The following is a 19,425-nucleotide window of genomic DNA, read 5'->3' on the forward strand; positions in this document are numbered from 1 at the left end:
ACGTTGTATGGGCTCTGAAAAGGGCAAGGGAGAAAAGTTTCAAATTTGATGTAAGCGTAAACTTAAAAAAGGCCAATTTTTTTTGTAAACCTGCCACAAATTCAGCTAGAGTTGTATTGCAGTGCACAGTTGCCACAGCCAATGGCTAATATAGGTGATGTGATTCCATCACCGTGTCCCCATGCAGCATGTGACTGGCTGGAAGGCACCCCACACATTTGAGTATTCCTTTGAAGAACTGGGCACCCTCAGGACATTCTGAAGGTTTAAACCTGGTTTGCTATTTTTGATTTGGTTTCTCTTGCCTGCAAATTCCCTTGGTAAAAGCAGTGCTTGCTCTTACCTCCATTCCTGCTTCCCAGATGTAGTGGGGACGCATGGGCCATACACTGCTCCCAGTTATCCCCCATCCATTTGCATTGCACCTTCTGCCACCCTGGTGCATATGGGGGAAAGAAGAGGGCAGAGAAATGTGTTAAACTGGCTTTGTTTTGTACACCTTTTCTCCAGTAGAGAGGAAAGAAATGTGTACGTGTACTGGAGCATGCAGGACAGAAAATGAGCAGCGTGTCAGGTTAAACCAATTACAGCTCTGGGTTGTAAGGGCGACGTGTTAACGGGGCTTCTCAGACAAGTGATTTGGCCTCTTGGCTGTTCATGGGGATGCTGGGTGGTATCATGACAGGATTTTCACATGGCCAGAGCTTCATTACATCATTTGTTAGTATAGATATATATCGCAAGGGAATTTTACTTTATTTAATATAGTAACAATGAACAGCTGGCTGCATTACAGTCCTCTGTGTCAGCGAGGACACAGTCAAAATATATCAGTCTTGTTTAAAACACTCAAATTACCTTTTGTAGGCTGGCCAGTATGCACTGTGAATGAGCAAAACAAGGAAAAGACAATTCAATAACGGAGATAAAATGTCAAACATAATGAGAGCCTGAGCACCATGCAGAATAAATGCTGGCATGAAAGGTGTTAGAGGGATTTAACCTACTTAAGGGACACAGATTATACAGGTATCTAGTTTCTGAGGCTGCTTTGTTGCCTAGCAGGACTTTAAGGCAGGAGTTATATATGATATACTGTTTATATCATGATTCTGATAAAATTATGATTTGACTTGCCTGAAAATTCCGGTGTTAAAAATGTCAGCTGTCAGCTCCTTTTGTGCCTCCGTGAGCTCAGTGGGGACGTCTGATCGTTCCTGACTACTGACATTGTTCTGTTAGGGCAGTGTCTGTATCACATCCCCCAATTCCCCACCAGCCATGTCATCACTGCTGCTGCAGAGGACACTCGACCTTCTCTGCCAATCTGAGTATGCACAGTAGAGAAGGCAAGTGCCATCTGCACTCTGGCACTGTGTGCTCTATCACAGAAGCGAGCACGCAGGTGCAGCCCCTGTAATGGCTATTAGACTGCTATGTCAGCCTCCTCTTTCTCACTGATTCCTGTCTGACCTTTGTAGAATCTCCTAATTTTTCTGAATCTCCGTTCAACAAGAAGAGAGTTAGGCCTGAGCATCATTTACTTGTGTGCTTTGACAGATGGACAGAGTTCTGTAATCTATTCCACAGCATAAAATCTTATTGTCATGGGATTTTTAGTGAAGTTTGCTGGAGTATATACAGTATTATAGGTTCATAATGGGAAGCAGAGGACTTAGATGTCAGTTCTTGTCAGTCCACAATGTTATCCACACACTTTTCCAAAGCACTTTGCAAACGTTGGTTTACAAGCTGGAAACAGCCGAGAAGATAATGCTACCATTAGCTTTTCTTACCATTAGGCACAAGTAGACGTATTCAGCATGTCCACCCTCCTCGTAGCTGGTTTCTTTGGGCATCAGATGTTCGCACTGCCTTTCTCAGAGCACCCCCCGGCTCTCCTGTTATTCCGCTTTGTGGATAGATGGCCAGAACTGATTCGCCTTACCAACCACTGAATGAACCATTGACTCGGGGGCCTTGTTAGTGACATGTAACCTAGTCACACCCAAACGGCAATAATAGCTTCAGAGAGTCACCTTCAAAGAAGGTTTTCAACAAGATGGCCCAATTTAAGGTTACAAAATTAGAAAAAAAAGATGGAATTGTATTTTGCAGATTTTTTTTTTTTTTTTTTTACTTTAGAAAGAGGTTTTGTGATCTGTGATAGACACAGAGGGGGAAACATTGCCCTCAGCCCCAAGTGAAGTGGATTGAAACCCATACAGAGCCTCTGAAACAAACACAGAGAGTGTGGTGATGTCTCACATCTTACTCGCGGGAGAAGTGATGACTGAAGGTTGTAGGGGTGGGTGGAACCTCCCCAGCACAGGGACTCCCTGTTGCTTTGGTCCCAAACTGACAAATTGCTTCTGGAAACCATGAAATGCAAAGGTCCTGCTTGCCTGCAGCAAGGAAACACCTTTCTGCCTTTCAAGCAGGAGACATTGAAATGCAAAGCTGCTACTCTTAAGCGCGGTTCCTAGCGGAAAGGTGCTGAAATGGTTTATTTAGCTCACACAGATGCGACTGGAGTCTGTGTGAAGGAAGGCGCCTTCTACTGTGGCTTCCCAGCTGTGGAGGCAGACACTGGGGAGTGGATGTGATGAGTACTGAAGGAGGAGGGAAGAAAATGATACATTCTCAGCCTCTTGATTGAAGCGAGGGAATTAGAGTGAGAGAGATGTAGCACCTCGTATTGGGTTGAACGTTTCAAATGACAAACGCACAGAAAATACAAATGTAATGAAAGTTTTATTGTCTTTGGAATAATGGAGAGGGACATTTATTATGCTTGTGTGACGACAAATAATGTAATTAAGGCTGCACTACAATAACAATTGTGACAATAGCTATTTTTAAGGTACTTAAACTCTTTGACAAGTTTTCCTTTTAAGCTTTCTGGATTGCTGCAGCAGGTGATAAAGAAGTCATATGCACAAGGTTTATTAAGCTTGTTAAAAAAATCTGTTGAAAATTAAATGATTTGCATAACTTGATTCTAGGTTGCATCGTTTAACAAAAATAGATTAGGAAACATCATAGTAGGATTCAGTGGAAACAGCATTTCATATGTTGTAATTTCTATATCTATTTTGTTTAGATAAAGGGTACTTGAAGACAGTTTTCCTAAAATTTTGCATCCTAAATGTTCCAGCTCTGGAGTATTAGCATGCACATTGCTTGATAATTCCCTTTTTAACAATTCCAAAAGCACTGCCATTCTATTAAGGCTTTGATGTGGCATAATACTTAACAAAGTTAGTCACTCTTCAGCATTTACTTAAGTTTTTGGGTTGTTGTTTTTTTTTTGTTTGGTTGTTGTTTTTTTTTTTCCTATGTAGGCACAAGACACTCCAGGTCAGGCTGGACAGGGCTCTGAGCACCTGATCAGCTGCAGGTGTCCCTGTTCAGTGCAAGGAAGCTGGACCAGATGGCCTTGAAGGGTCCCTTCCAACTCCAACAATGAAGTTAAGCATGTGCTTAATTGATGCACTGACTCAGTGCCTGAGACAGTTTATCCATGGTATCCCTGTAAAATCCAGAGCCTTATAATGGACAATTCAGTCTGGGGCATTCTGGCACTCAGCAAGAGCTGATTGCAGGAGGGTGTGCAGTAGTTGACACCTGCACTGCTAATACTGCATTAAAACATTTAATAAAACAAGTTGTCTTTAGCAATCGTGTTTTCGTTGCAGCTATTTTCCAGACACCAAAGAGTTGATTAATTTTTTAAAAGAGATGCCATAAGTATAAACTGTAGCACATCTTTTTTTATTATTTGTATGCGTTGCATGTTTCATTGCTGAAGACTGGTATCAAATCTTTACACAGGATATTGAATTTAGTCCCGCTAAGGGAAAACGATCCATCTTCCCTGTGCAGAAAGCATTACGTCATGAAGGGATGGAAACAAAGAGCTCTGAGGGACTAGGATAGGCAAACTTCCCTCCTTTTACAGGAAATGGGTGAAGCCTTGCTTGAAATTATTATTCAGACGTTTTGTGCTGTGAAGGAAATGTCTCCTGATAGCTCAAGCTATTGCTTTCCTGTTGTGCACTAACAGTTTTGGCATGCCCAAGAATGGACAGGAAGGGCAAACGACTGGGGGCAGCTGGAGAACTTGTTTTAATGAAGAGAGCAGCCTGAGTAAGTGGGAAGAAATGTGGCCTGAAAATAATTCATTAATTAATTAATGAAAAGGGGGAGGGGGAAGAAAGGGGATCAGCTGCTGATTGCTACGGTGTGTTTGTGAAAGTAAATAATACCCAAAGAATGCCACATCAGGGTTAGCAGAAAGCAGGGGGCACTGCTGCTGAGCAGGAAGTACCATGGGGGGAAACTCCCTTGGTATCCAACCTAATTAAGAGCCTGATTCAACAAATATAGATCCGGCTTCTGCACTGAGGAAAGCAATTTTTGGAAGTTTTCACAGATGCGGGATTATTTTCAAGCAGGACCTCATAACAGGGGCACTTTCAAGTGCTGTTTTCCAACCCCAGTGTATAAATAGCACTGCCTCCAGGTCCCCAGTCCACCTCAGCGTTGAGCCATCTGTCGGCTGTCTTCCATCGGAAGCAAAAGCAAGCAAAGGGAAAGGGCACAGGTGACATTTTCCTCCCTCGGGCCTTCTTCCCAGCCTGCTGCAGGAGTAGAAAGGAGGTGGCTTCCTCTCGTCATTTCCTGAGGTCAGTGGGGATCTGTCCCACCATCACCAGTGTGCTGATGTAGTGCCAGGGCTGCCCTCACGTCCACATCATGAGTCATTTCGGCACTCTTGTTCTTGAGGGCACAAAACAAAACTGGCTGGTGCCTTGTACATGGTTACAGCATTAGAGGCTTCCAAACCCCTTTCTCTTACAAGAGAGGTGGCAGTGGGGCAGGGAGGGGATTGTCCCCATCTGCTCTGCCCTCATGAGGCCCCATCTGTGTCCAGGCCTGGTGAGGCCCTGGCACGGGCTGCCCGGAGCTGTGGGTGCCCCATCCCTGGAGGTTCTCAAAGCCAGGTTGGATGGGGCCCAGGGCAGCCTGAGCTGGTGGGGACAAACAGCCCACAGCAGGGGGTTGGAGCTGGGTGATCTTTAAGGTCCCTTCCAACTCAAGCCATTCTATGATTCTATCATGATATGATTCTTGAGACTTCCGATGGCAGACACTGCATTGCAGAGCCAGAGCTCTCCTTTCCAGAAGGAACTGGAGGATGCACTGGGGCTCCCCACCCTGAGGAGACACAGCTGCAGAGTGTCTTACAGGACCAAGAAAGAAGGAAAGAAAGAAGGAAAGAAAGAAGGAAAGAATAAATCTCCAGCATTGCTGGCTTCTTCTTTTCAAGATGGTGGCATTAGGTTTCATTTTTAAGCATTCAAAACATTTAAATGTTATTGCTAAAATATAGGAAACCTGCTTAGAATTTTGTGTTGTCTATTTTTAGCAGAAGCCATTTTCACTGCAAAGATTGTTTTGATTGCATGGAAATTCAAGTTGTAGAAAACAGCCACCTATTTCAGAAAACAAAGCATGAAAAGTCAGTCTGTATTTGCTGACCCTTGAAAGGCCTTTGGTAAAGTGTCTTTTATGATGCCAAACCCACAACAGTTTGTAAAAATGTGCCTGAATTTCTCTTTGGATTTAATTTAGATGGAATTTTGAAATCCATGCACAACAATATTTCTGCTTTCTACCCTTAGAAAAATACAAACTTCAGTCATGTTTGAATCCCACTTTCTTTTAACATATCCTTTTAAATATTTTTGTTTCCATTTAGGACTGCCAACATTACCATGGAAACCCCCAAAAATAAAGACTTTCCCAGCCTTGTGAGAGCACACCTGCAAGAGCAAGAATGGCAGTTAGCCTTTTGCCTGTCAGAAGCAAATCTCCTTCATTACTGGTGTCACCTAAGGACATTTTTTACCATCGGTATGTTTTCTTATCTCAAAATGTACTGAAAGTATACACTTAGAATTTATTGAGTTTGAAATCTTGCCATGGACCAGTAACAAGTGTCTGTTGCTATCCAATAGCTCTCTTTTTAATATACAACCTCAGTTTCAAGGGAAGAAAAGGCTTTACAGATTGTAGTGTTGAGATTGGAGGTCCTGAAATAACAAGATGAAATAACAACTCACCTCAGTGAGACAGTGTAGAATGAAGTCCCAGTAAGCTGTCTTAACAGAAATTTCCAGTGGCTTCAGGAGGATTTGGATCCAAATTACAAAGAGAATTGAAAGAATTCATCTGCTTCTTCCTAGTCGAGAGGTGCAGCATGTTTATTGCTGAACAACTGGGTACTACGAAAACTGATCTCTTTAGAACTTTAGACTTTTCAACTCTGATAACTTATGTGTATGTATAGAACTAAATTTTAAGCAGTCTGATGCGTCATTTTATAATGGCAACTAATTCTGTGTAGTTTTTCATTAAAAAAAATAGATCATTAAAATGGCTTCACATCTATTTTTTTAAAACCAGAAAGCAGTTAAGATGGTAGAATTGACTTCAGACAATCTGGCAATATGTAAGAGTAATATTTCAATAGGATGTTCTTCAGTGTCTTAAAATTAAAAAAAAACAAACCTCAAACTGGCAGGGTGTTTCTAGTTTTTGGAGCCTACTGTCTTTTTAGGCTGTATGAATTATATATCCTGCTTGCTAAATTGTTAATTTCCTGGTATATGAAGGCTTTCTGTTTGTATGTATTTCTGCAGCGTGCTGTCAGTTTGACAGCGAGTCTGCATCAGAAATGAGCACCACTGGGACGTACAGAGATTATTGTTTCTCTTTACTAAGGAAAGGCTTAACATAGAGCCCAAACCTAATTAAAAACTGAACTTCAAATACTACTAAAAATACACCTTTGTGTTATTAAAAATAATTCAGAAAAATATTCTACATGTTGTTTTGATTATTTAAGCATACCCAAAAACTTGAATGCACTCACATCTCACCTAGGTCTGCTTTTTACTGCTGTTTTAATGAGCAAATTCCACAGCAGAATTGTTTGCCAACACAGGCAAACTGCTGAAGTGCCAGCTATAACATATATACATGCTGCATCTGATGTCAAATGACCCTGCTGTAATCAATAGGACATCCTGTGAAATTAGATTCTGTTCCATGGGAGTATCAGCTCTCACATCTCAAGGAATATGAAAGAAGTAAAGGAAAGAACAAATGCAGACCCCAAGCAAAGTGTTTTCACTGGGGGCTGAGTCTAAGGGGAAGGAGATTCATTTAGGCAGAATGGAAACTGTATGTGACAAATCAGTGTCATTGACTCGCAGCATCTCAGACTGCAATCTCATCGGAATATGTATGTTTTGCAGGACTGGAGCTTCCTGTTGTACACATAACAAGCTTTCAGAGAAGGAGCCTGGCGGTTATGAGAGGAAGCCCCCCACGTAACTATACAGGTACTGCCAACAGGAGTGGTCGTTCACACAGGGACAGCTCACTGCCACTGTTAACAAAATCCCCGTCCCAGTCACGGTGTGGTGAAGCCCTTTTGGCCGAGCTTACAGTTTTAACTATGATCAAAGTTAAGAATATTTGCAGTTAGTAGGATATCTGTATGTCACAAGAGAAACATTTTGCTAACAAATGCTGATTCAAACGTTGTGCGTTCCTACTGCTTCAGTTTTTGCTCTCTGCTAAGTAGATGAATGACTATTTAGTGTTGCTACAAAGCTGTCAGATTGCTTTCACTGATCACCAGAGAAGCAGTTGTGTTTCAGCATTAGGTGGGGAGCATTCCTACGCGTGCATTTGTGCTCAAAATGGCCATTAAGAAGTTTTGTATTCTGAGTTATTCAGTGTCAAATCCCATGGAAACTGCAGATAGATGAAATGCATGGGAATTATTATTCAGGGTCAATTTTGGGGGGAATGAAGTAGAGATATGAAATTAATTGTAGAGGAAGCTGTAAACTGGCGTAGATTTCAGCTCTGTCATCATAAAATTATTCCTGATGGTTTAGCTGGATGCTCTGTGTGAGCTGCCATTCCACCTCCAAGTGTTAAAATCACCTCTTTTGTTTGTGCATGCTTTCTGGAAGTGATGAGATTGAAACAGCATTATACCACTTCAACTCAATAGGGAATGATTGCAACTGAAAAGCATTTATTTATTTGGTGTGAATCATTCCGTATTGCATTTCAGTTCCATTCTGAGGGGGAGCTTTATTTGTCTTTTAACGGTTTACTTAAACAGAAGAGGAAAGGAGAACCAGTCCCTGGCACATTTATTTTGCTAATTCTGCTGACGCATACCTCACTTCACAGTGCTGACGTCTTGCTAAAGGACATCCAGGACAGTTTCAGCTATTCCAGTGTTTATTGTTACTACACCAAGTCTTTGTCATTGGCTATCAGGATGCTTGTCAGTGAGGACAAGAGATAATACTGAGATGCTAGCATCAAAGAGAAGGCTAAAAATAAAGATGGTGGGGTTTGCTGTAAATGTCAGTGTTTATGGGTTCTACCTTGCTAGATGAGCTACATGTTAGATAGTTTGGTCTAAAAAATTAAGCTGATGTTCTACAGAGAAAGTTGCCTCTTGAAGAGGACTGATGCGAAGAAGATAACTTACTTGATATTATGGCAAAATCCAAGCCAGAGACAAGGACAGGCCCTATTCCTCTTAGTTTAATCTAGTTATGTTTCTCAGGCCGCTTGAGAGATAAGAGTACTTTGCATACGTAGAGCAAAGCTCCCTTCTGTATTACAGCAGTCATATTCTGCTGGGAAAAGTTATGTTGCAAGGTGAGCTACATGAGCCTGTACATCAATTCTCAGAGGCTCCTCAATTGCTGACACACACATAGCCATACTGACAGCATCTCAGCCCAGCCACGTGGAGAATGGGATCTGCAGCATTCAAAACCAGTCTGTTTTAACATCATGATGCAGCATTTGTACACAGGGCTTCACCAAACCTGTGGCCTCCTCAGCAGCTGGTTCTTTTTGAGACCTGCAGGAGCTCAGTGACTCATTTCAGGAGCCCCTCTGTAGTCCCCACCTGAGCTGCTGGGTGGGTGAGATTCCAATCAGACAAATGGATGGATTACCAATACGTTGTGTTGTTTGGCCATCTGGCTGTACGGCTGCTGCCAGGCTCATTCTTCAGCTTGATGACCATAATGATTTTGGCACCAGTTGTAGTGGCTCCCATTCATTCTTTCAGTAATTTCCATTACCCTTGCCAATTATTTTGAGGATCTTAGTCTTTTCTTTCAGAGCGATGTGCTTTTTTGTTCCATGATCTCTGAATGGTGATTTGTATAAGTCCCTTTGTGGGTGCTGTTCTTGGAGCAAGTTTCACACACAGTCTATGCTTTTGAACTAGCTAGTGACAAAATGACTCAGACAATGCTGCCATAAATAACCTTTCTGCAGTCAGAGAATGAAAAAGAGACAAGCCTCAGCTCTCCATTTTGCTGGACAGGGCATGTACGCTAAGCATACAGTCAAAAAAAAAAAAAAAAACACTTATAGGAGGGTTGTCAGTAGCAGATTCCAGCTGTTCCCTTGGATATAGCACACAGAGGGACTCCCCGCACAGAACTGGCTTCAGCTGCATTTTATTCTATAGTTTTGTCTATTTTTAGTATTTTGTCAGCCCCAACAGGCTGAAACAGGCATCTTCTTGTGTATTTTAAGCTGAAAGAAAAGTCAGTGAACAAATGCTATACAGGCATCCAGAAACAAAACTGGCATTATAGGATATGAAACTGCTTGCTCTGAAGCATTGTTAAGGCTTATTCTCTTACGTCCATACAGACTGTCCAGCTCACATCTTAGCCCGCTGGGAAAAAAAAAGAGTTCCCAAACGTGCTTGAAATACTAAACTACTCCCAGGAGGAAAAACCTAAACAAACAATATCCCCCTCGCTGAACACATCCAATCCTTCCCTAATTTAAACAGCCACTAACACTGTTATCACCTTCTGCCAGCAGCTCTCTTTTGTTGTTTGGAAGGAAGGCTTATGCTGCTTCCATAAGTTTTTGCCACCTCTGTACGTTGCATACCTTGGATACTTAACCAGCTGCTGGGTGCTGCTGAGTCTTAGAGGGACTGATGTACATAGAAAGGGATTCTGTATCAAAGTGCTTCTGCATTAAGACTGCATGGTGATTGGTCATTACGTCACCACCAGTCACTGTGCCATCCTTTATATAATGGGCCAAACAGCAGACAGATTTTAGCAGAATATGTTCAGAATGAGAGGCTTCCTATTATTAACATATACTGGTGTACGTACATATCACAATAAAGCAGATGGAGTATCTCTAATTACCATCTGCAACTCATGAAATTAGGGTCTGCTAGTCTTAGAATCTTGATACAAGAGGTTATATTAATAATCAAAGCTGTACTTGGAGAAAATCATCGGTTACTACCAGAAATAAAAGCATTTCAGATGTCATTTCCTTGAATGTGTGCTTAATAGTTTCAAGTCTTTGAAGGCACGTTCCAGCTACTCCCCATCACGCAGCTGCACCGACTCCATGCTCTTTGGATGCAGTTCAAATCTTGTTTTCAGTATGACAAGAACTTTTGTCCATACTGTAGTTGAGCAACATGATGCATGCCAATAAGCAGACAGAAAACAAAAGTACCTTAGCAAACAGACAGGGTTCTGGATCCCAAAGACTTAGGAAAGGCCGGCTAATCCTTCAGCACAAGCAGGCACCTGGCTGTACTGCTGGACACGGAGTTAAATTCTACCTGAGATGGCCACAGCCAGCTGCAGGTTCTGTGACAGGACCCAACTTCTCCTGCCCAGGTTGCCACTGTAGACAGATTGTCTAGTCGTGCTGTGTCTCCTCACATCACACCACGTCAGGCTCTGTCTGAAAGGCTGCAGGACATCTCGGCTGCCCAGACTCAAACATATGGCCTCATCACAAGGGCAGCTGGAACACAAGGAGGTGATGGGGCCGGGTAATGCTCAGAGCCTGCTGGCATTGCAGCGTAAGGATTAGAAGCTTGGAGCAAAGTTGAATATTCTCCGAGGACGTCAGTTTGTTCATCAGTCTGAAGTTTGCTGCAGGGGTCTGGTGGGAAATTTAATTCAAAGCAGTTGTGAAGGTTTTTCCATAGATCATACTCATCTCACCAAGCTTCCCTATCCACTGGATCAAGGAAACTGCATAAAATTACACTTAGGTATGCACAATTTCATAGCAAATGCAAATACATACTTTAAATGTGATGTAAATACAGTGGATTGCATTCAAGCATGCTGGAGGTCTACTTAAAGACCAGCATTTGCTTTTCTTAAATGCATATGTAATTCATAATCGCCTGCTAACTTCATGAAGCTCTTCATGCTTCGAGGCTGAGAGACTTGTATGCAATATACATCACAATCCCCAAAGAATAATGGCAAAAGAAAATAGGAAAATTCACTCCCTATCGAGAAGATTTCTCTAAGGCTTCAAGGACAGCTTCCAATTAAAGCCCTACAAAAGGCCTGATCCATGGAACATGACTAAGGCTCAGTATTACCACAGCGTACGTCAGTGTGATGAGGTGCCTACAGCACTGCTGTAGCATTACAAACATGTAACACCTCTGAATGTAGTTCATCTGCCTTGAGAATTAAGTTTGTCTTTTGCAGTGCAGCATGGTCTTCTAGACAGAAGGAGAAAGAGAAAAAAAAAACATTTATCATTCCTTTGCCAGGCAGTTCAGTTTGAAAGAAACCAGATGAATTGTGTATCATTCATCTGAGGAACAAATCTACTCTACGGATTTGTCTGAGAGACAAGTGAATACAATCCAAAAAAGCTATCCATTTCAGAATGGGAGGCTTGAATTCCATCCAACAACAAAATGCATGCTGAGTAGCATCCATTTATTCAGGACAGTAATGGCTTCTTTTAGAAGCACATCGCCTTCATCGTTTGTGTTAAACATGGCATATATACCAACAAAAATTCCCATCTCTGTGAATGCAGGCTATCTGCCAGCTCTACAAAGGGAATTTTTCTGTTTTAAACAGCTACTGAGCTAGGGCTGTTGCCTGCAGAGCAGATTTTATATGTTCAGTCTACTGTGATCATCAGGTCTGAGTGCACAGTAACTGGAATTCATGAGCCCTTCCAAGTCACCTCCTGAGCAAAGCCCTGAACAGACAGTCCCAGAAGTGAAGTAAGGAACAACTTCTCTCCCCGCCCCTTTGGGCAGCTCACATACGTGCTTTCAGCAATACCTAAAACAAGAAAAACACCTAGATCCACTTCACTGGGATTGACAGAAACAGAACGGAAATGAGAAATTGTTTAAGTGCTGAGCCAGCTTTACTTGCAGAAAAACTTCCAGTTTTCTTCCCTAATGTTTTTTTTTTAAAACACTTCTTCATTTTTTGCTAGTATTCCATTAAGAAAAAAAAAAAAAATCTTGGCCCACAAGTTCTCAGTGCCTACACAGATGAAAGCTGTGAGAGGCCTTAAATGACTTCAGCAGGAAACTACTGGGAAGGGGAGTGGTTTGTTTTCTGACAGTCCCATTACACATTTCTAGGAAAAATCTTTTCAAGTTCTGTGTACGAAAATGAAACAGGATTACAGCACTGCCTCTCTCTTGGAGACAATCTCAACAACACTTTTCCTGCTCCCATGCTGGATGGCTGCAAAGTAATTCCCTTTTTCCTCTCTCCTTTTCTCCATCTATTGCAGGATCTCAGGCTCAGAAATAGCACTTCAGGTTGAATGAAGCTTTAGACTCAACACACTCAAAGCCTGCTCAAGGTTTCTTTCAGGTAACCTTCAAGAATACTTTGTTCTGCGGATGCATTCCCAAATCCATCCCATTACCCAAGCCCCTCACACAAACTGTTTAGTGAGCTCAGGAGTTTTCCACTTAGTAGTGATGACAAAGCACTGGACTACTGCAAAACCCATGACAGAGAAGCTGAGCAATAGCAGACGCCAGCCAAATAGATCACTGAGGTGGAAGGTCATCCTTGAACTCTATTTCCATTTTTCCCCTCTTGGTAAATTGCTCTGGGAACAATCCTCTTTTCTAGCATAATGTAATCAAGAATTAGAAAGTCACCACCGCTTACACAGCACAGCAATTCCTGGCCTGACTGACTGTGCTGGGAATTTCAGCTGATGTCTCCACCCAAGCAGCATGTGGAACCAATGTAATGGCTAACACAATTCAGAGCTTAAAATGGAGTGATGCTGCAGTTCCAGCTGGTCTTGTAAGTCAGTATGAGAGATTTTTGGAAGCTTTATAGGAGAAATAGAAATAACAGAGGTGAGGAATGGCTCCTAGTCTGATGATGTACACTAAGGAATATCCAAGTGACAATGCAAAAAACAAGATAAAAGCAAAGCATCAGCAGACAGCATTACATGGCACCATGCGTAGAACCAAGGCAGCATGGGAAAGAGGTACATTATTTTTATCTCTGCTTTTACAACAGCCACAGCCCTTTACATATGGAAAGGTGATGATACGTAAGAGCCTAGGGGTAAAAAGAAAAGCTTTCATTCTTCTGAAGAAGAGAGGTTTGCTGTATGAGCTAGACTTGGCCTGAGCGCCCTTAACAGGTACTGTGACTCACAGTGCTTTGCAAATCCCCTTACGTCCTGAGAGCTGCATCTCCCTACACATCAGCTAAATCCAGGCTAACTCTAGAAGGGCCTTCTCCATATACTTTTTGACCAAACAAATTTCTCCAGGATTCCCTAGTCTTAACATGCAGGGAGCCGGAATTCCTGACAAGGCACAACGAAAAGGGTTAATCTTGCCCTCAAATATACCCTTGTGTAGGTTCCTGCCTCTAAGCAGTTCTCAATTAGCTGCTAATTCTGCAATTTAATAAGTAGTTACTATTTGTTTTTTTTTTTTTTGCTGTGTACTTTGGTAGACCTGCTGCCTACCCGGTGCCCCTGCTTTGTGATTAACTTTCTTCCAACAGTACCTACCACTCTCTGAAGGCAAGAAATACTGTTTGGTAGAGCAGTCAAGGCACAGTCTTCAGAAAGAGTCTCCTTTGTGTGTATTTATACCTGCAAACCTCATCCCTTGCGTCTACCACAACTGGTATGTCCTTACCTGCCTGAGAAAATCCCTATTGGCTGCACAGTGCATTGGGATTGTAGCAAAGTTCATTGCTTTCAGAGTTCATCCATTAAGACTAACAGTAACAGATAGGAGGCTGGAGATGAAGCATGTATCCAGTGAAGAGAATCATGATACTAAATCAATCCCTGCTGGAAACAGATGATTTGCTACCATCATCAGTGGGTAACAGTCATACAGGGCACTTGCCGAGTATTAGAAAATGTCAAAAAAAATAATAATAATAAGCACTAAAAGCATTTGAGGAGAAATAGAGAGGTGAGATCACCCACAAAAATAAATTGTCAACTTATAAAAATGTAATGTGGATTTCTTTGAAAAATCTCAGATATCACAATCAGAAGTACAGCAATCCTAAAGTAACATTACAACAAACCATCTGAGTGCAACGTGCTAAACCTGTATATCCCAGTTTCATGTCTGCAGGTAGAAGTAGAATTTGCCCTGCAAACTAGATCTGATCAGATCATGCTCTAAAAGGCTTTAATTCCCAAATAACCTGGTATGGAGGAGATAACTCTGTACTCTCTAGAACAGTGATAAACGGTTTAAAAACAGTGTGCTTCAGGCTTGCAAAGTCCTCAGACAATGCTACTACAAATGCAAAGAGCCTTTAAAATTACTAGGTTGAATTTGTCATCAAACCGACTTATGCAAAGCTTTGGCTTTTCTTCTTAGAAATGAACTCAGTATCATTTCACTCAGTCATTAGCCGGGATTCTTTAGTTCTGAGGCAGAATTCATATGCAGTCAATACAACTGAAGCACATAAACAAGCTGAGGGGTTTTCTAAAATAAAACTGTAGGAAGTCAATGCAAATCGACTATCAATGCAAAAAAGGTATTTCGAAATGCAATAAATTAGCTACAGCATCTAATGAACAAAAGGGAAATTGATTGTTTTCCAGTCGACTCCTGAAAGCAGAACAGAGGCTTTCGCTTTCCATTTTCCTCACTGATTTAAAAAACAATGCTATTTTTTTTGGCTTAAAAATACATTTAAACTATTATTTTAAAATAGACCATGAGCATAAGCAAAATGTGAAAGGTTTCGATGCATCGTGTAAGTTACCAAGTGTTTTGGTAGCTGAAGTTCTTTAAATATTCTTGTTTAATTTAAAATTAATATTCTTTGAAAGGAGGAGGGAGGGGGAACTAGTTCAGACAGCTATTGAGAGTTGTCCAGCTTGAAGAATTTTCCTGTAGACGTGCTCTAAACATTATTTACGCTTTATTCTCTGGCCAGGACTGATTTTCCCTGGATATCAGGGATTCACATGAACTCCAGCAAAGTGCAGCTTTGCAGGGAAGAACATGCAACTCCTTGCAGATCACAGCCCTAAGAAGGATCCCAAACCAGCAACTGCATCTTCTGTATGTGAAACTGCTCTGTCTTGTAAATCATCTATAGGAGAAGAAATATCTAATGGTAATATCGAATTAATGTAACAAAAAAAAACAACCAAACAAATGGAATTCTGGCTAAAAACAATTGCTCTGGGAAAAGCTTTGAAATAGTCACTATCATTTTTTATCATGTTTCTATCAGATAGAATTAATCACTTTTAAAGTCTGTTTTACTTCAACTTCTGAGCACCATTCTACATTTGCAAAGCACATTTATCATCCCAGGGAGAGTCTTCTCCAGCCCACCAGTATTTTCAAAGGAAAAGGGAAAAAACACAGCAAAAGCTTCAAAGATGTGAGTGAATTATTTCTACCCCTTACAAGCGCAACGTGTTCTCTCCTCTACAGTGACACAGTACAGAAAACAAGATGTAATTAAAGCAGCTCCTTTGCAAAATGAGAAGGACCTTATAAAGAATTGGCACACAATTCTGATTTGAGCTTTCTTGTCTTAAACAAACCTAAACTTAGTATAGAATGTAATACTAATGCACTAACAGAATCATTCAACAATTTATTTTTTTTAATACATCAGACTGCAAAGTGCTGGGCCTGTAATCAAAGGAATGCTCAAGTGTCCAAGATAGCAACATTGAAGGAAACAGGGATTTTTGTGTAGTACAGTGCAAGCCATCATGCAAGTGAACCAAAGAACACTTGCCATTTCATCTTTTATACCAAGACAAAAAAGCTTTAGTCTAGAATGACTTTTCCTCTGGTCTACCCAAATGAACCACAGACCAAACAAAAAGCTCACACATTTCAGAATGTGATTTTGAAATCTAGGATGAAACTTGTTTTTCTAAGGAAGTGATTTTCATCTTATTATATTGAAACTGTCCATACAAGGCATACAGGAAGAGAATTGGACAAATCCACCAAGCAGGGTTTTGTTTGTTTGTTTGTTTTGCAGTTGGAGAGAAAATAAAAATTAAAAATTAAAAATCCGCGGTGATCCAAGCTAAGCATGAGGTAAAGTTCACCATTAACGTGCAAAATTTTAAAAGGAGGCTCAAGGCCCACTCATAAAAGATTCAGCAATAAGTGGATTTTACAGTGCACTATAAATTCAGATGCTGCCTCTCTGTTACTGAACTCATGTTGCTGATTAACTCAATGCACAACATTAGCAGAACAGCAGAGTTAATTCAAAGAGAGCCAGAAAACGCCACAAGAAGCCTAGGTGCTACTCCGTTGAGCTGCAAGAACTTTGCTAGCCACTAACCTACATCTCACGGTATCCAGCTAACTCAGCACCACCCCAGCTAAAGAACACCCCATAAATACCTGAGGTCAGAATTCCCTTTCTTCTGAATAGCGTTAAAGCTCTCTGACAAACTGCGTGCGAAGCACAGTTCCCAGGAATATGGATTACAGACAGCTCTTCAAGATGTATTTTGAAAGGATGGATGTGGTATTAAGGTGGTTGGAAGTTGCATATAGAAATAGAAAGAGCAGGTATATTTGTAACGCGAGCTGAACCTCAATTGGCATGAACTATCTTTAAGTACGCGGCCTGTATGAGGATAGCATGCACAGAGTACAAAGGGATCTCTGTTCCACATCTGGGTGTTGTACCAGGAGCAGAGGGCGGAGGGAGGGAGGTGAAATCTGTGATTCTGATGGGAAGGAAAGATGCGAGATGCTGGCATCTGGCAACCATAAGAGCAAGTGAGGTAGAGCTGGGCCCCTGGCTGCCCGCCAGCTAGGGCGTATGCAGGGATAACAAGAGCTTGTAACCCCCGCTGGAAGGTCAGGATGGTAGGAACAGAATTACGGCACACTGTCCTGCTTCAATTGAAAACTTCCAAGCTTTAGAGAGTATAACTAAAACTCTACCAAGACATTCTGTAATTAATTTTAAAAAGGTATGCAGTCACGCTTCATCACAAATGACCAGGTCCACAAAACATCCAGACATAGAGGACCCATTAAATTCACTGGAAGTCTCTAAATACCTTTACAGTCCTGACCAAATATTTTAAGTTGGGCTTTTTTCACCCTTAAGCACGAGGTAAAGCCCTCACTTTGAGACACCTCTCTTTCTCTCGTAGCTCTTTTCAGACTTGCATTTCACTGCAGTTCTTCGTGAGCACTACAACCTGCAGTGCCTTAGCCAGCAGCACTATTTCTGAAGTTTCAAAGGTAGTACTGATGTGTCTCTGCAGCTTGTACCACTCCCAGCTGCTCATCAGCCTGCTCCGATGCTACCAACTCCACTTACAGGCTGCTGAGACAAACTTCTCTAATATGACAGTCACGGGACAAGACAAAGATTACAGATTCTGAATGAGTTACTGCCTAAACTCAGTCCTAAGAACATTTTAAGCAGCTAGATTTCCTCATAGATTCTCGCAATGCCTAGGACCAATCTCAGCTTTTCAAAAAAGCAAGTTTTTAATTATGAGACAAGAAACAATAGCTTACTTCAACATGAAAAAGAATACACCCACTATTTTTCCATGTTCTGTAATTCAAAAATAGGTCAACCAATTGACTTTAAAGCTTTCAAAAAGATTTAAACTGAAATATAAGGTTCAATTTCCTTTTTATTTTTTAAGCCAGACCCAGAGATTGAAAAGCTTCAGACTAATGGCTACCTTAAGGTAATAAAAGGGGGAAAAGTTTTTGAATTATGTATCTAACGTTGCCAGAACAGATTGATTCCACAGTAAATTTTTAAACAGAGAGTAAATTTTTAAACACAGATTAAATTTGAAGCATTTAAGTAAGACCATCGGATTAACTATGTGGCAATTCAGAAGTGCTAGAGGGCCTATAATTTGTCACACTGCGCATACAGACCTCCCTGACTTTTCTTTACTTTTTTCCATAGGCTGTCCATTTAGAATGCAAACAGGGGTCAAAGCACACCTGAGCAGCATGCCTACCAACTCAGGAGGCTTCCTATGTTTAATGTGAACCAGACAGAACCAATACGTAGTGAAAAAAGTGTCCATAAAATCACACAGTTTTTTACTCTGTACTTTAAAAAAATGTAACTCTGGAGGCCAAAATTACTGTTTTGACCCTGTCCGGCAGTGAATGACAGCAGAACTATGATCAGCAGCACGCTGACCTAGGCAATTTCTTCGAGAACTGGAGGAGCACCTTGTATAGATGGTATGAAACGAGGTCCCTCCATGCATCAGTGCTGCAGTCACAGTGCACAACGGGCACTGCTTTTTCAAGAAATGCTCCTAGCAGTGCGCCTGAACTTCAACCAAAGGAAGTGTCACAGCTCCTAAAGTCTAGAAAAGGCCAACCAGACCAGCCCTGGTGCTGCTGTGTGCTCCGAGACCAGGTGAACTCAACTGACTGAATGGACTGGAGAGTGAAGCATCCCAAAGGGCTGAGGAATAAAAGCAACTCCAAACCACCCTATTATGAGCTCAGCCTGGTATCCCAATGGGCTCCCAGTGCCAATGGTACGATTCACTGCGAGCCTCAAAGCAATCTGTGGCAACGGTAACTCTCCATGTCAAGCCTTTCCTCCTCACTGGCTCATGGAAACGTTCAGAGCAGGGAGGTGAGAGACACAGGAGCTACCACGGCCGCTCACACTCATCCAAAGGCTGACTGAACGAATTCAGGGATCTGAGCTGCTTACAGCAGCCTAGCATACCACTGAACCACACCCTTCAAGTTATTTCCAGAAATCCTAATGTGACTCTAATACCGTCTTGGGGTTTCCATCTGAAGTCCAGAACCTGTAAGAAACGCTACTGCAGGATTCAGGGCCGTGTTCTGCACGTTTCAGGATTCTCTGTCCTTAGACTCCTGCTGCTCAAACAAACTCAAAGAAAAACTGCTGGTTTAAAATACTGGTAAGTAAGTCAAACCCGCCAAAAACTGCTTGGAGATATCCCATATTTGCAGTCACTTCATCCCAAACTAATTTGTTTTTAGAACTGAAGTTA

At 41.7% G+C, this 19,425-nt stretch overlaps 1 long non-coding RNA gene across 4 annotated transcripts in view; it reads left to right on the forward strand.

The window, feature by feature from the left end:
• The window catches only part of LOC110403762, a 52,678-nt gene extending 33,259 nt beyond the window's left edge, over positions 1-19,419 (forward strand). For 3 of the 4 annotated variants that reach the window (XR_002441824.1, XR_002441825.1, XR_002441823.1), the window contains 4 exons: positions 5,765-5,919; positions 7,326-7,412; positions 12,682-12,764; positions 13,884-19,419. This is a non-coding gene — a long non-coding RNA (uncharacterized LOC110403762). The remainder of the gene's footprint in view (positions 1-5,764; positions 5,920-7,325; positions 7,413-12,681; positions 12,765-13,883) is intronic. The other variant, XR_002441822.1, reaches the window with a different exon arrangement.

This window comes from Numida meleagris, chromosome 9, assembly GCF_002078875.1.
Source record: "Numida meleagris isolate 19003 breed g44 Domestic line chromosome 9, NumMel1.0, whole genome shotgun sequence".
NCBI lineage: Eukaryota > Metazoa > Chordata > Aves > Galliformes > Numididae > Numida > Numida meleagris.